Source organism: Eptatretus burgeri, chromosome 10, assembly GCF_056783735.1.
Source record: "Eptatretus burgeri isolate ZD-2024b chromosome 10, Ebu_testis_v1, whole genome shotgun sequence".
In the NCBI taxonomy this organism is placed as follows: domain Eukaryota; kingdom Metazoa; phylum Chordata; class Myxini; order Myxiniformes; family Myxinidae; genus Eptatretus; species Eptatretus burgeri.
This window is the reverse complement of record NC_140970.1, coordinates 32,645,725-32,658,582: the sequence shown is the minus strand read 5'-3', so window position 1 is coordinate 32,658,582 and position 12,858 is coordinate 32,645,725. Positions and strand designations below refer to the sequence as shown.

The 12,858-nt window shown below is 44.9% G+C and overlaps 1 long non-coding RNA gene across 1 annotated transcript in view; it reads right to left on the bottom strand.

Annotated features, from left to right (window-relative positions):
• The window catches only part of LOC147018260 (uncharacterized), a 55,642-nt gene that overhangs the window by 19,474 nt on the left and 23,310 nt on the right, over positions 1-12,858 (bottom strand). Inside the window, exons 2-3 of the long non-coding RNA XR_015062323.1 lie at positions 5,295-5,361; positions 424-525 (exon numbers count right to left, since the gene is read on the bottom strand). This is a non-coding gene — a long non-coding RNA (uncharacterized LOC147018260). The remainder of the gene's footprint in view (positions 1-423; positions 526-5,294; positions 5,362-12,858) is intronic.

Below are 12,858 nucleotides of genomic sequence, written 5' to 3'. Positions count from 1 at the left end.
TCCACCAGGACGAGGCTCATATCTGTCATACCGGAGGAGGGAGTAACCAGGGAGAGATACTTGGGAGTCAGACACGTCTTGGGGGGGGTGGGAGTTTCTGTTCGGCAGATTATGTCTGGTTTGTCAGTAGCAACCTGTATGAAAAGATCTGTAAGGTTTGCGCGAAGGCCCCGGATATTTGAGGTCCAATCTGTTAATGAAAGGGAGGGGAGGAGGTTTTGGGTGCAGGGGATGGGAGGGGCAGGGAGGGTAGGACAAGGGAGAAGCGGGGGAGGTAAGGAGAGTTGTTGAAAGAGTGTGGGGGATTGCAGAATAGCTATGGGAGGGGGCCGGATGAGGAGGAGAAAAGGCTCGGTGGTGCTGGAGGTGAGGGGGGAAACAAAGGGGGCAGAACGGAGTGATATTTAGTCTTTAGTCTCATACCACAGGGCCACCACTTTTGTCTTCTGCTTCACTGTCAATGGCATAATTGAGCTCTGGAGCAAGAAATCCCAGGAACAAACACCATGATAACACCACCAAACCCTGAAAAGGAAAACGGTATCGGTCAAAAACACAAAGAAATGGCAGGAAGTCAAAATTGTATCAATCTTTTTGAAACATCCTGTGTACTGTATACACAAGAAAAGGCGAAATTTCCAAAGTATTAAACATTTTTCGACTCACATGAACTTTTCTAGAGCATTACTTGGTTCCTCCTAAGACCACAAGGGTAGTACAGCATGCACATGAGATTTTTTTGAATGTTCCTCATTTTCTATCGTCTGGCATTTTCCACAAGCCATGGATTGTCCCTTCTTTTCTATAGTTTGCCACATGGCACATACCTTATGAAGGGGCCTTTCTGTGCTCCTGGCATTTTCCCCAAGAATATCAGGGGTGCAAATTAACATTTTTATCCACCGGCCAGCAGGGCCAGTGACTAAAAAAAGTTACCGGCCCAGCAGAATTTCTACCGGCCCGATAAAATAAAGACAAGTCACAAATTTGATATCAAACACTTTTAATATACTCACATGAGTGAGTTTGATGAGTGAGGTTGGTTGGATGAGTGAGTTTGATGAGTGAGGTTGGTTGGATGAGTGAGTTTGATGAGTGAGATTGGTTGGATGAGTGAGTTTGATGGATGAGGTTGGTTGGATGAGTGAGTTTGATGAGTGAGGTTGGTTGGATGAGTGAATTTGATGAGTGAGGTTGGTTGGATGAGTGAATTTGATGAGTGAGGTTGGTTGGATGAGTGAATTTGATGGAGGAGGTTTGCAGAATGAGTGAGTTTGATGAGTGAGGTTGGTTGGATGAGTGAGTTTGATGAGTGAGATTGGTTGGATGAGTGAGTTTGATGGATGAGGTTGGTTGGATGAGTGAGTTTGATGAGTGAGGTTGGGTTGATGAGTGAATTTGATGAGTGAGGTTGGTTGGATGAGTGAATTTGATGAGTGAGGTTGGTTGGATGAGTGAGTTTAATGGAGGAGGTTTGCAGAAGGAGTGAGTTTGATGGAGGAGGTTGGGTGGATGAGTGAGTTGGATGGATGGATGAGTGAGTTTGATAAGTGGGGTGGGGGTGGGGGGATGATGCAGGGAGGAGGAGGTTGTGGGTGATGGGGGGACCTTTTTGTGTGGGTGATGGGGGGCAGGGGGGTTGTGAGTAGTGCTGGGGGGGATTTTTGTGGGTGATGGGGTGGTTGTGGGGGTGGTTGTGGCTGATGGACGATGGGGGGGGGGGTTGTGGGTGATGGACGATGAGGTAGAGGGGGGGTTTGGGTGATGGACAATGGTGGGGGTATTACTCGTCCACACAACATCACATATAAACTCACTCATCCACCCAACCTCACCCATCAAACTCACTCATTAACCCAAAAGCCTGATCAAACTCACTCATTCACCTAACCTCAACCATGAAACTCACTCATTTAACCAACCTGGGCATAGTGTTGGGCACCGATAACCAAAAAGTTACCTTCGATAACGACAATCCGATAACCCCAATTTTTAAGTCCGATAGCGATAATCCGGTAATTATAATACAAAGTTATCGGAAGTTAACGATAATCCGATAACGATAACTACTTTTTAACAAGGATTCAAAAAACAAGGAAAAAACCTTCAAACCCATAGAAAAAGCTTATTTATGCTAAGCCTAAGAATAAAATAAGCATTTTGCGTCTTTTTAGAGTCTATGAGTCGTCACACACAGCACGGTTAACCGGACGGAGTCCAACATGCACTGGGAGGTTAACGGGACGGGTCAAGGACACAATGTGAATCCAACAAAGAAATCAATGTCCATTTCTTACCGAAAGAGCAACGGGAATAGGTCCGCGGAACGCTGCGCACACAAACAGGAAGGCACCGTTAATTCAAAAATGAGAGGCTCGACCTTACAAACACACCGAGAACAGTTACAAACATGGCGCGACGGTATCTCCACGCTTCAACACTCATGTCCGATTGTCCGTCGCTCTGCCAAAGGTTAGACCGTCCTTGTGTTTGAATTAACCGATCTGTACGTTTCCCAACCTTGACCGAACCCAGTACCTGCAGAGCCGAGCAGCCGCATGGCTGAGGAAGTCGCCATTGCAAGGCTTCTTTTTCTTCCTCTTCTGCTTCTTCTTCTTCTCCTCCTCCTCCTTCTTCTTCTTCTTCCTCCTCTTCTTCCATTTTTCTTCACGCGGCGGCCTGATTCAGCATTATCTTGTAAAACAAGTAATCTATAATCATGTACATTTTTCTCCTCATTGATAATTAGTTCGGTGAAATGCGACCCGAAAACGATTAAAATGTTATCGGACAAAAAATTTACGGACATTATGGGACTAAAAAAATCGAGTTATCGGAAGTTAACTGGTCCAATAACGATAAATGGAAGTTAACTTCCGATTAAAAAAGTTAACTTCGATAATTATCTGTTATCGGATTATCGCTTTCGTGCTCAACACTGCAACCTGGGCATGAGAAAATGCGCCCAGACTGCGCCAAACCGTCAAATCTCGCGCAATCTCGCGCAATCTCGCGTGATTTGGAACGAGATGAAAACAGACAAAATGGCCGCTGCAGAATTACCTGTGATTTCTACGGATTTTTTGCGGACAAAAACAGTAGTTCTCGTTGAGAAAACGAGTAGAGAAGCTAGTACAAATTGTACAAAATAACAGGAATCACCGGTGATTCGCCAGCTGGGCAGGTAAGGCAGTATTGTGTACCCGCCCAGCACAAAAGTTAGGCACCATTGGCGACCGGGCGGCCATTAATTTGCACCCCTGAATATCATGGGTGATAAAGGTTGTGGTGAAGTTTCATCAAAAATGTGTGTGGTTTTGGAGAAGAAGGCAAATACCTATCTTGGGGGACACCCCCTCACCCCCCGGAAGGAATTTTCAGTCCTCATGTTGAAGTTGTATCCATATAAAAGGAGGGGTACTTCATTCTTCCCTTGATTGCTGCAGGAGCCTCTGCTTCTAACAACACCACCGATGCATACTTGTACCGCACAATAACAGTACTCAAGCTAATAGCTAATGAGAAAAAACTAACAAAAAAGAAAAAAACTATGGCACTTAGGTGGAACTTTTATTGACAACCATTAATTAGACGTATTGTCCGATGTATATTCCAAGTTTCAGCTCGTTTCAATGAATAGCTTTTGAGAAATGAGCACCAATACATTTCGAGTGGACAGACGGACAGACGGACAGACAGACTGACAGACACCAATGTAAATTTCGAGGTTTTTTTGTTAAAAACTCAAGAATGCCAAAATGGACATTGCTGAAATTTGGAACATATTACCTCGATGTAAAAATAATTTACTTATGAAATATGCAGCCAATTTCATCTAATAGAAGCCGAGAAACGAATTTTCAGTCCCCATGTTAAGGTTGCATACAGAGAAACCATCCCATGTAAAGGGAGCAGCACTTTGCACCTCCCTTGATTCCCTCTGCTGACTCCCCTACCCTCACCACTCTCTCTATCTATCTTTGTCCCATCCTTGCTCTACCCCCTCCCAATACAGTCAGTATAGCACCATTCTCATATCTCTCTCCTCTCTCCTCTCTCCTCTCTCCTCTCTCTTCTCTCTCCTTATCCAGACAGGAGTTATGTCCAGGCAGTGTTTGTCTCTGGACACATCCAGGTGGTGTTTGTCTCTGGACACGTCCAGGCGGTGTTTGTCTCTGGACACGCGGTGTTTGTCTCTGGACACGTGGTGTTTGTCTCCAAACAATATTTAGAGTATGACCGGTACAAAATGGATTTCAGATATCATTTTGTTTCCATCTTCACTGTTATTCTATGCAGAATCATTTTGACGAGACAGTATGAATTGTAATTAACGTTCCACCACACACGTCTGCCTTCCCTTCCCCCATCTCTTCACTCTCCCTCCCCTCTCTCTTCCTCCCTCTTTTGCTCCCCTCCTTTCTCTCCCCTCCTCCCCTCTTCCTCCTTCTTTCTCTCACCTCCCACTCCCCCCCCTCTTGTAAGTGAAGTGAAGTGAAGCGACGGGTGGTATTTGCTCGTAACAAGTTAGAAAGCAGTAAAAATAAGGTAAATGTCAAAAGAGAAATGCAGGAATTTGGTTCAGGCCTGGTTGGCTTGCAGTTTCATGGTCTCTTCTTGACTGCAAGGGAGAGTCAGCAATTCCAACCATCAACGCTCCCCCCAGCCCCAAGTACAATACCAATAGAAAGTCAACACCCTCTTTCAAAATTTTCACCTTTTGTTGCCTTATAGCCTGCAAGTAAATCGGACATTTTCCACATCGTAATCCACAACTTCCAAGTGAAAAAAAAGTCTACAAATTTCATAAAATTAATTAAAAATACAAAACTAGAATATCTTAGTTGGATGAGTGTCCAGCCCCCCTTATAATAGCAATTGTAAATTAGGTCAGGCGTAACCAATCACCTTCAAAATCACACACGAAGTTAATTGGCCTCCACCTGTGTTAAATTGTAGTGATTCTGATTATTTCAGAATTAAATCAACTGTTCCTCTGGGTTTCCTTTGCCTGGTAGTGAATTTCACAACAAAGGCTCAACCATGGGACCCACGGAGCTTTAAAAAGACCCCCAAGATAAAGTTGTGGAAAGGCACAGATCAGGGGATGGGTATAAAATATTTCAAAGGTCTTGAATATCCCTTGGAGCACAGTCAAGACAATCGTTAAGAAGTGTAAGGCATATGGTACCACTAAGCCACTGCCTAGATCAGGCCATCCCTCCAAACTGGATGACCAAGCAAGGAGCAGACCGATCAGAGAGGCCAACGGCAACTTTGAAAGAGCTACATACCTTTATGGCAAAGACTGGTCACTGTGTGCACGTGACAACAATATCCCAAGCACTCCACAAGTCTGGCCTGTACGGTAGGGTGGCAAGAAGGACGCCATTACTCAAAAAAGCCCACATTGAGTCCTGTTTGAGGTAGGCAAAAAAATCACTCGAGAGATTCTGATTCCATGTGGCAAAAGGTTTTGTGGTCTGACGAAACGAAGATTAAACTTTTTGGCCGAAATGTAAAACGTTACGTTAGGCACAAGGCCAACACAGCACATCATTCAAAGAACACCTTCCCTACTGTGAAGCCAGAAGCATGGTGGTGGCAGCATCATGTTACAGGGATGTCTCTCATCAGCAGGGACTGGGGCACTTGTCAGGATAAAACAGAAAATGGATGGAGCAAAATACAGGAGCTGCATTAACTGACTTACATCAAATACACTTCACTTCATAAATTAGAAATTCCTTAAAACCAAAACGTTATTAATATATATTGGATTCCATAGTTTTCCCACATATTTTATTGATTATGAACAAAGTTAATCGAAGTATTGTTTAATTATGTAGTTGGAAAAGTTATCACTCACCTGAAATAAACTCTTTGTATATACCCTAGAACATTATATTATAATATATATATATATATATATATATATATATATATATATATATATATATATATATATATATATATATATATATATATATATATATATATATATATATATATATATATATATATATATATATATATATATATATATATATATATATATATGCCTGGTGTTGGCGCAGTGGTTAGGGCAGCGGCTTGGGATCCAAAAGGTCCTGAGTTCAAGCCCCGTTAGGCCACTGAATTAATACACCAGGGGGTTGACTCAGCCTGTCATCCTTCCGAGGTCGGCGAAATGAGTACCAGTATACTGGGCCGGTGTATACCCCGGTTAAAATAGGTGTACCATATCCCTGTGTCGTTAGAGGCGACCAGGGTTGCGTCAGGAAGGGCATCCGGCGTAAAACATGTGCCAAATCACTATGCGGATCATACGGATGATCCGCTGTGGCGACCCCTAACGGGAGCAGCCGAAAGAAGAAGAAGATATATATATATATATATATATATATATATATATATATATATATATATATATATATATATATATATATATATATATATATACTACAGTTCAGTTCAATCCCCAACTTGTTTGCTCTTGCAGAGAACTCCACCCTTCCGCTTCCACTCCCCGTCGCTCCTCACTCCACTCTCTGCCTGCAACATTCAGCTCCTCCATTGATGGGGCAGTTCACCTGATTCCACCCACAATTTCTCCTTGGTGGGGGTTAAAAAAAATCATACGGTCATCATGTTGGTGCTTCCTGCTGTGCAAAGTCAAGGACATCTTCGGAGCTTTCATGTTCACAATCGCCATGCCCTCCCTACAAGTTTTCCCTTCATCGTATAACCACCAAAGCGGCAATTAAAAGGGATTGTGAGCCGATAGGCATCACAGGCCTTGTAATGATAGGCCTCAGCGATCAAGGCAGCGGTCTGTTATCTTATACACTGCCCAAATAAATATGTGGCATTCTCTCAAGCAGGGCTTAAACCCATGTCATTATAAAAGTTCTTTGTCAGAGGACATAATTTACGTTTAGCAATGTGTACAGATGCATCAGGAAGAACATACGATAATTGGTTTTGGGTCATTTATTGTCCCATATTTATTCCACATATCTTGAGGGTTTGAAGGCTTGGAGTGGGGATTGGATTGGCACCTTAGGGTTATGAGAGGGAGGTTGAGAACTTTGGGTTGGTGAGGGGGTTGCGATGGGGAAGTTGAAGACTTGAAGTCCCATTTTACTTGACATGGAATTTCCACAGGGGACTGATAGTTATTATTTTTATTATTCTTTAACTCACACAATTATTATTCACAGGTTTTTATGGGGTTGGCCGGGGGAAGTTTGGTCCAAGTCTTTCACGAACCATTTGGCCAAGCCTGACGTTCGACTCAGGTTAGGGCAGAAATTTCGAATTTGGCTAAGGTGTCAGCAATAGCTTGCCTACTCTTCATGAGGGGCACCCTGTGATCCATGATGTACACCAACTAATGCCGGCAGATGAGTTTAATGTCCATCTAAGGGATGGCGTACAGAGCTTGGAGATGAGTGTGTATAGTGTGAAGCCATCCTGCCAGCCCCAGTGTTAATGTAGTTGTGGTTCGACGAAGCCAGCACTCCCCTTAGGCATATGCATACAACATATAGTTGCTAGTTAGCCCTTCCCTCCTATCTGGTGGGTACATGGGGCAAGATGCGTTGCGAGGGTTTTTAGTTCGGTCTTTAATTCCATTCGCCATCCCTTTTTTAATATACTTCACTGCACACATGACCTCTCTTCATGCATACATGCAGATTCCACAGACCACACATTAACAAACAGCCTCATTAGCATATGACACCAAAACCCCGTTCAAACCGTGCACCATTTCACAAACAGCAAATTTGCGCTGGGGTCCACATTCCTAAACAATGTGCTCTGCTAAACAGTGACCCTTCATTTGGTGCCCAGTACACGTTCATGGCCGGAAAGCGATCCCAAAAAAAAACCAGACACCCCCATGTTAATCTGGGAGCTCCGTCACATGGCTGAGTTCAGGGACAAATGAGGCCATTTTCGGCTTCGGACCCTCGCAGTGGCGGGGCTACTTCTTGGGAAAGCAGCTGCACACCAATGAGGACGCTGGGTTACGCCTCGTAAAAATTTATAGCTGGGCCGGGATCAAAAGATCGTTTTGATCCGAATTTGGGCTCCTTCGCCTAGTGTCTATAAAATAGCTGCGAAGGGATGATTCGAGTCTTCTTTTCACTGCAGTCTCCTTGCCATGGTCTTCTGAAGCTGAGGTCACACAGTCTTCTTCTTCTCGGGGGCAGAAAGCTTGGTGAGGAGAAAGGCAGAACACCAGAACAATCACGAACAAACACCAGAACACCAGAACAATAGACTTACAGACATTCTCACATGCCATTATAAGCTATCCTCTAACACGTTCTGTCTTTCTAATCTTTTGTCTTGTCTGCTGTGGACGCATAAGAGTTAAAAGAGCAACCTACAGATACGCACCTTTTCATTTTTCCTTCTCTAAACCCCACCTGCACTTCATTGCCCACCATTTGCACCTCCCCACTCACACAACAGAGACCCTCAGTTTTCGTTCGTCTACACCCCTCTGAAGTGATTGGGTTCACACTGGTCCATCGGCTGCGCCAGGTACCATAGGGGTCATTTACACCTCATACTTTCTCTTATCTTTCAAGCTATTCTAGTGTGTGTGTGTGTGTGTGTGTGTGTGTGTGTGTGTGTGTGTGTGTGTGTGTGTGTGTGTGTGTGTGTGTGTGTGTGTGTGTGTGTGTGTGTGTGTGTGTGTGTGATGGCACCTGTAATATCTGCATATGATAAGATTATAGAAGTTTGTATCGGGTTAGCTCTGCACACTATCTTCTTTTGTAAATAATTGTATTTCTTTGGCCGAACCTCACGAACCCTTGCTTTCCCTACTGTACATATTGCTGTGTATTAAAACCCTTTATTGTTCACATGCCTTTCCTTGCCTTCGTTTTCTAAAATAAATGATTTATATTGTGAATGTACCCAGTTCATCCTGCCTTTTCCTCCATTGGCCCAACATGGTACACATGTAGTGTTGTCAGGAAGTTTTACCCCACCGATTGGCTCTTGTTCGATGGTGTGTGTACTTGACAGCTCCGCTCGGCTGCACCGGATAAGATAAGTTAACGAAAGTACACAGAGGGCACATAACTCGCTTGGTGCGGTCAATTCCCCTGGAAGTAGTGTAACCCTGCCAAGATTGGCAGTACCAATCAGCGTTCGTGGTTGCTTGGCAACCCACCGGCACGCGGAGTTATCTGTGCCTGGCGGCCTCAGGACCGGGTATTCGGGAAGAACCTGAGTGCTTCCCCTCGTGTTCGAACTCGAACCCCAGATCAGTAACATCATTATTATTATCATTATGCAATTATCATTGGCAGAATTGACTATTATTTTGTATGCAGCCTGTGGCTGCTGGTTGCATCATTTTCTGGAAGCGCAACTGTGCCACTGATGCAGTGCCCCTGTTACCAAGAAGCTGGTACTCGTTTTGCCGACTTCGGAAGGACGACAGGCTGAGTCAACCCACCGAGTGTTATTTAATAAGTAAAGGGGCTCAGACTCAAGACCTCAAGCCCCCCCCCCAAGATTATTGACGAATTAATTTATGGTGAAAATAATTTTGACCAAAAATCAAACTTGGATGACACACAGGCTGGAGTCAGGATTGGAGAAAGATGCACCAACAATCTCAGGTATGGTAACGGACGATACCTTAGAATGTTGATACACTCTGTTGGCAGAAAGTAAAGAATACTTGATGAAATTTCTGCAGACAGTGAAGAAGAAAAGTGAAAAAGCCGGTCCGTATTTTTAAACCTCAAAAAGGACGAAAATCTTGCCAACTGAGTGTTCGGATTAAGGGACAATCATGTGGAAACAATGGAAAGTTTCATCTTCCTGGATTCTAAGATTAAAGTGAGTGGAGAATGTGGATGACAAATTAATATACAGTTAGCATTGGAGAGAACAGCAATGTCAGGATTGACAAAGATCCGGAAAGACGAAGATGTGACAATGCAAACCAATAGAAGGCTGGTGACCCTCTTTGGTATTTCCAGTTGGAATGTATGGATGAGAGTCATGGATAGTGAAACGAAAAAGAGGAAGAAGATTGACAGTTGGAATGTGTTGGAAATGAATGTTTAAAAAATTCTATGGACTGCAAGAAGATGTAAATGCTTCGCCCTGTTTGGACACACGAGGGCGTTTCAGGACAGGACATGGAAGGAGGAAGAACAAGAGGAAGAGGAAAAATGAAAATATTGTTGTGATTGAGTATTAAAAGCCTTAAATCGGCTGTGGGCAAAAGATATCTGGAAATCGATTTTTGTGACCACGATCGAGGAACGACTCAAATTTTGCATATATTGTATCTGGATAGTTGCTGAATCTGAAATGACTTGTTGGCAATTGGACAGTTCTGCAGTTGTTTTTGTGGACCACTTTGAACAGGGGTGGAAGGGAAAAATATTCCAAGAATTTGGAATTTGTTCAGGGTGCCGGCGATAGCTTGCTGACTCTTCACGAAAGACACCATGGGATATTTTAATGTCCACCAACGAATTATTGTCAGGTCAGGTCAGGTCAGGCCAGATTAGATCTGTGACTCGCTCCAGGTACCATGTAAACCTGTCCCAACCTGTTTCATGTTTCATTGTCGGCGACTAAACCGTCAACCCCAACCAGGTTTCCTGGTGAGGAGGGTGTTTGGATATGGACACCCAGCAGGATTAAAACCAAAACCTATCAAAGGGTGGACGAGCTCCTTGTGAGCCAACGGCCATCCTTATCTCGTGCCCAACTGTGTCTGTGGAAGTCCTCTTGCAGTTTGGTTACTTTTCTTAAGGAGGTGGTGGCAGGATTTACACTCCGGCTACCGTAAAACCCTTCATTCAGCAAAACCCACAAATGCAAAGAAAACTGAACAGCCCTTCACAGAGCAGCTCACTGGATGACGGCATTTGGGCAAAGCCTTCGGGACCCCCACTCCTTGATGATAGGAGGAAAAGCATGGGGTAAACTCCCTAGGTCAGATCGGGGTGGTGTGTGGCGGCGTGGTGCTGAGGTGTCGCCGACTGTAATGTCCTATCCCTAAAAGAGGATGATCACTTGTCTCTGTTATCTGAGCTCCAGCGTTTGAACATTATTATTGCAGCACTCTCTGAGGTTCGGAGACCGGATAGCGGTGAGATCATGGTGGGTGGTTACACCGACTATTGGTATGGTCGCTCTGATGGTTACAATTCCCAAACAGTTGCTGTAGCTGTGTCCAATAAGCTGACTCCAATGATAATTGAGCTAACACCGGTCAAAGAGCGCATTACGAGATGAAGGATTCGTCACTCCTTGGGTGTCATTTCCCTGGTCTCTGTTTATGCTCCGCCTGAAGCGAGTGATCTTACCGTGAAGGACGCATTCTATGCCACGCTCGAGTCTGTGGTTGATCAGTGCCCCAGGAGAGATGCACTTTGAGTCTTGGGGGATTTCATTCCATCAACTGGCAATGAGAGGGAAGGTTATGAGATGTGTGTTGGTCCCCAATGATCTGGAACTGTGAACCAGAATAACAGTACTTAATTATTTGACTTTGCAACAAGTTGTGGATTTAAGGTGGTTGGTTCATGGTTTCAGCACCCACACGCTCATTGCTGGACCTGGTATTCCAATGCTGATTGTGTGCAAAATGAGATTGACCATGTGCTCATTGGTGGTCCCTGGAGGATGATCCAGAACTGCAGAGTAAACCGGAGTACGAAGTTCCTCAATACCGACCACAGGCTTGTTGTAGCAACTCTGAAGTTTCAGCTTAAATCCGGGAGAATGGTACCATCCCAGCCTAGGCTGGATGTTGGCAAGCACAAGGATGAGAGGGTAGCTGAGGAGTTTGCAAACAGGTTGAGTGGAGATTTGGGAGGTCTGGGTGCTTTTAGAAATCCTGAAGAGTTGTGCAGTACCTTCAAGACAACCATCCTTGATGTTGCCGGTGGATGTCTTGGAACTCACCATCGGGCGAAGAATAATTTTGTCTCTCAATAGACCAGAGTCGCAGGGCCAGGCTTAATGACAAAGCAAAGCTGTTTAGGGAGTTGAGGCATAAATCTGTACGTGCACTGAGTGTGGACAAGGAGGCCAATATGCGAGGAATCCGTGAAGTGGTAGAGCATCACCTGTGGTCAAGTGATTCTCATCCCGCTTACAGGGGAATTCACGCATTGCATTCCTCCAAGCCCATCCCTCGGTGTACAGCAGTTAGAGCAGAGGGTGGTGGGCTCTTGACTGAGGAGTCTGAAGTAAAGGCCCGCTGGGCCGGTTACTTTGAGCAGCTGTACCAGGCTGACCCACCAGCTGTCGAGTTGGATGTCAGGGGTGTTACAATCCTTATTGCTGACCCTCCAATCAACTGTGGTCCACCATCGTTTGTGGAAACACAGACTGCAGTGAACAGATTTAAATGGGGTCATGCTCCTGGGATCTGTCGCATCCATGCTGAACTTCTCAAGGCTGGTGGAAATGCTGTACTTGTGTCATTGCAGGCAGTTCTGTGCTCTGCCTGAAACACAGGCATCATCCCAACTGACTGTAAGAGGGGCCTCGTTGTCCCTCACTGGAAAGGGAAGGGTGATCGCCAAGACTGCAGCAACTACCAAGGGGTGACGCTGCTCTCAGTGCCGGGCAAGGTCTTTGCTCGGATAATTCTTGATCGGGTTCGCCACCATCTGTTTGAGCATCAACGCCCAGAGCAGTCAGGCTTTACACCAAAGAAGTCAACGATTGACCGTATCCTTGCTCTTCGGGCCCTCACCGAATGCAGATGAGAGTTCAGGCAGGGGCTGCTTGCAGCTTATGTTGATCTCTGCAAAGCGTTCGATGCAGTGAATCAGGATGCCCTCTGGAGGATTC